The sequence below is a fragment of the Convolutriloba macropyga genome, chromosome 8 (genome assembly GCF_964194025.1).
Source record: "Convolutriloba macropyga chromosome 8, txConMacr16.3, whole genome shotgun sequence".
Lineage (NCBI taxonomy): Eukaryota > Metazoa > Xenacoelomorpha > Acoela > Convolutidae > Convolutriloba > Convolutriloba macropyga.
Window position 1 is genome coordinate 58,118,709 of NC_134475.1, and position 5,197 is coordinate 58,123,905.

The following is a 5,197-nucleotide window of genomic DNA, read 5'->3' on the forward strand; positions in this document are numbered from 1 at the left end:
TATCTCCAAAACTAGAAGAGCTACGTCCCTCAAACTTTCAGCCCAAAATTCGGACTCAAAAAAAGAATAACGGATCCCCGGGCTCCTCGTGGAACCCGGCTTAAAATTTTTCCTCAGTCTTTCCTCAAAGATAATATTTCAAAATTTGGAAAAAAACTAAAATAACAGGAAGCTTCACAAAAGGAAACAAAAAAAAGAAAACTCTTACATTACAATGCTAATCTCATCAGCCTCCAAAACGCGGCTTCGTTATCAGCTCAAGCGCTAAAGAAGTTTGCGCCTAAACATTCGCAGTCCAGCATTAATATAAAAACCAACGGAAAAACACGCGAAACAGAAATTAGCAACAACGGTATTCCTAATATTCGAGCAAAAGCAGACCTAACAGTTTCTTTGATTTTCAAATCCAAGAGGAGGACATCAGGGACCATCAAACTCTAGTAACAAAACAACAACCAAGGAATCACTTCTAAACAACCGAGAAAAATGATAAATCAACTTACCTGCCACATAACAGAATCAAACAAAAGTAACTTTAAATAAAACGAAATCAAATACAGTTTTAACCTCACACTGGGAAGCGAATGTGTGAAATGCAACACAATTCAGACCCCAAAAATGAAAATTATACACGAATTAACAAAAAGCTAAAGCGAAAATGGAAAATTGAATTACCAACCAATCACAAGACAGGGAATTATTTTCAGAAAAGCGGAAATATTTGGGGAAATGCACTATTTCATTATCTATTCCTTGAATGCAGAAAACAGACTCCAGTAGCAGCATTTACCAAATTGTATGGAAAAACAAAACTCTGAATGGCTGAACCAATTTACGAATTTTTCATAGAAAAACAAAACCCAATCTTTACATCCCTTAATCATTACAACGCCATAATCGACAGTTATAGAATTTCCTTTTTCTTACACCAGGAACCCCTCATCCAACTTAATATACGCCGGAATTTATTATAAACGAAACAGTAACCGTGCACACATACCCTGTCATAATTGACTACACATCCCCCGTTTGGTCAGAAAGCCAAAACTGTATAAATAACAATAACCAAAACGCCAACATTGATTTCATTTTTCACCATACTTTAGTTATTAGCAGCCTCCCTCAACACTTACAGCATCCCGAGCCCATCCCCGACACCCCAGAATCCCCCGACTACGAAATTATTTCAGATGAGCCTTTAACCCCTTCCCCAATCGCAAGTTCCTCCTTCAGCCAACCCCGTCCCTCGCCATAGACAAAACCAAACTAAAAATCCCCAAACACATTAATGTCCAGGTCCTCAACCCCCGAATTTCTTTCACTCGAACATTATGAAGACACTCTCCCATATTTTGATTTTATATCCACACGATTTACTCTATTTATGTATTTTTTTATAGATTTTAATATTTACTTATGTTATGTTGATCAATACCTTAAATTTGCTCACAAGTCCATTGTATTCTGGGTAACCACGTTCGAAAATACCACCCACAAAGTAATTTTTGAAAAACATTATCCCTCCTACATTGACGTTATTTCTTTTATAGAACTTAGCACAGAGGAATTTTTACACGGGGAATTTGAATTACTAAATATCAGTTAAAATGAGTAATTTAAACCATAATGTCAATTCGCCCTTCATAAATTGGGATATTTAGCGACAAGACCATGACGCAGGTTACCTCCCAACAATTCTCCCTTTCCCCATGTACCTTTACTTGCGTCATGGTCGCCGAGCAATGCTAGTTACATTTGACGACTACATTGTCCGCAATAACGGTACCATTTCCCTTTTTGTAGAATTTGTTGACCCGGGCTACACCCTAAAGACAGTCACCTTTAGCCCCAGCTGTTTTGACTATCAACAAGTTCTCGACAGTCTCAAAAACCCTAGCAACGACACCCTCGCACCAACATTCGAACTACACAATGAATGATTCCCTGTTACTTCGACCCGCCCCTACTCATACCCCTTCACTCTAATCTCATTCCCCAGTAAAATGCATTTTGATGTAAACCTTGTGTGTATATATTGAGCAAGATTCCATTATATTCCTTTTACAAATTCTTAACAAAAAATTAGAAAATAACAAAAAAAGTAGAATACTCACATTTAACCCTTTTTACGGTTCAAAACCCTTTTGTACTCATTCTTATCTAATTACTTAGACCTCTGTCATCATCGAAGACCGCATGAGAGAGCGCGAGCAACCACTACAAACCACTCAGCACAACATATTAGGTGAGAGAAAAGCTCTTCAAAAAGTGTAAGTTTCTCCGGAAAAACTGTTACGCGGGTAAATTGGCATCAAACTCTAACTAATTACACTTATTTCTTCCAAAAAACTTACTTTTAACTCTGAAGCAGTACTTCCCAAAGCGGGGCAATTATTTTTTAACGAATACCTTACATCAAATTGGGTACGTCGAATTGACAAAAAGATCGATTTCTTCTCAAAAACAATTATTCTGCACCTGAATTGGCATCAAACTATTATTGTTCAACCATATTTGTAGACATATATCACCAACTTAACTCGGAATAACAATCTTTAAAAGGTCGGGCAATTACTTTTTCATAAATATTCACACCTGCCGTAACCCAAATTCTTGAAACTAAAACTTACGTTAAAGCTTGGAAGGATCCTTTGGAGGCAGGAAAGTGTACACAATTGGGTCTTCTTCCAGCTCGCCCACGTCTCCCGTTTTACTCAATTTCTTAGACTTACGCACACCCCCCCACTTAATCCTTTTCTTATATGGTCTCTTAGTTATAGTGAATTCATTCTTTACTAAAGATTGTATATGTTCCGTAACATCTGAGGAGCCACCTACGTCCTTATCTCTCTTTAATGCCCATTCTAAAGCGGCTTCCTTACCTTTGTCTTTCAAAATTTTCTCAACAACTCCTTTTCGAGCCCCTAACCCAAATGAAGTAAATGTCCTTTGGGCAACTCTTGAATTTCGTAAGTCATGTGCTTCCAGCCAGTAACTAGGGAGACTCCCAATGACATTGTTAAAACAGCATGAGCACAGAGTAATGGCTGACATAAAACACTAGACTTATTTGATATATAGAACCAAATATCACTCGGCAGCTCACTAGCTTTAGGACCACGTCTAATTAATACCATGAAATACTGGGGTGTTCCTACATTATCAAAGGCAATGGACATCGTGTAGCTCCCACAAATGAGAAACAGTTTTTCTCCTACAATTGTCTTTGATATACTATCACTCCCACCTATTCCTATATGTGATCGTGTCCACCAGGGACCAAACTGTATCATTGCATCTCTCCTATTACAATCTAGGTCAGAGGGAACTTCTCCATTTAGAATTCCTTCAATATTAAATGTCCAACCGGCTGAGCCATACAAATATTCATAAGCTGATACCTTAGCATATATGCGTGATTCATCATGATAAGCCGGCATATTATCAATAAAATTTTCAACTTGATTTATATCAGCAAGCGCTTCTACTTCTTTACAAAAATCTTCCTTTATCCCGACTATTTTCTTCATTTCGAATCTCTAACGGCAACTTCGGTCAACTGTTTCCACCTACTATTGACCCCCTCCCCTCTTCAACTAACTTAGCCCTTAATTGATGCCAACTCTTCAACCCAGATCCGTCAACCCATGGAACTTCCTTCCACCCAAGTTCTATTAACCTACCCCTCTTTAGATACTCCTCCTTAAACTTACTTATATCCCCCAATAGATCACTTCTTTGGTGGGTACGCCTAAACAAGGCCATATTAAAGATTGTATCAAATGAAAACAAAAACTTTAAAACTATAAAAAAACGAACCTTTCTGGATGTGTCGATAGAATATTTGACACCTTTAACCCAGTTAACTGTCGAGCCATAATACTTCAATGAAATAATAATTCCAAACTCGACAAATAATAAAACCAAAAAACCATTTCTAAATAAAACCGAGCAAACACAATTTAAAAGAATCTACCCCCCCCCCCTTCCCCCAACAAATTTGTACCAAAAACCCGTGACCGCTAGCAGTCAATCGAAGTATTAAATATTCAACTGAAATTCAAATCCTTGATTCACAATCACCGTTCCCATTAAAATTTCCCCAATTTCTGTCGGTCCATTTCCTCCTGATCCCACAAAATCTAATCAAAATAGACATTTGGGAACCACTTCAATTAACTCTAACCACATTTCCCAAAAAATTTGCATTAGTTCATCTCAAATCTAATCTTCACTGACGTTACAACTAATGCTAATGGACTTCTCTGGGCCTCCTAATCACACTAAGAACGAGATTGCCAATGCAGCTACGCAAGGAATAATAGCAAACCTAATCCCCTGGGCTCCAGATGCCTCCACGCATTCACCGCATACAGAATGACGAAAGGGGACAAAGCTCACATTTCTATCCCTAACGACAAAAGTTGTATTGTACTAGCAACAAATTACCACAGAATCATTCCGAGGAATTCTCTCACAAGCAAAACTGACACACAAAAGTGCACATAACAAAGCCACACAGCTGAACATTTTCCATCTAGAAAAACTTGACACAACTTAAAACCAGAACTCAAACTCACATGTTAATGGGTTTTCCAACCCATGCTAAACGCTTTTCTAGATAGCCGCAGTATCGAGCATGAAGACTCAGACTCAAATAAAACTTATAAAATATTCACTATCTATTAATAGAATGAACTCAATTCTGATTGGACAAAAATGTAAATAAAAAGTATAAATACGAAATGTATAACACGAATTATTCATTCATTCTTCAATTGATTCTTGTGAAACTTAGTGCTATTTTCCATCCTCAGAACTTGTGAAATTTTCTCATCTTAGCAGAATACCGGACGCTTGCGAACCTAAACACTTAAGGAAATATTTGAAAAGGAAACATAAAAACTGCACACGGAACCTAAACATTAGGAAACTATTAGAATAGCTCTGAAGGGAGTTACCATAGGGGTCAACTTTCAAGATTAAGAACCGTCCTTCGCACGGTGAAAGTCTCCTCAAAACAGTTTAGGTGAATCTCGTTCTTGGAGTATAGTAAGGCTTAGGGCTCTAAGAGAACTTAATGCCCTCCGAGCCCTACCTGTTTATCCCGTTTTTGAGGACAAAATATCGGTCCAGCGAGAAAGGTCAAATAAAAAATGCCACGGGACTAATATGATTGCTACAAACTCCGTTTGAG

General features: G+C 37.8%; 1 protein-coding gene across 1 annotated transcript in view; it reads left to right on the forward strand.

Moving 5' to 3' along the window:
• LOC142344868 (uncharacterized) overlaps positions 1–5,197 on the forward strand; it is a 577,092-nt gene that overhangs the window by 248,441 nt on the left and 323,454 nt on the right. The window lies entirely within an intron of this gene.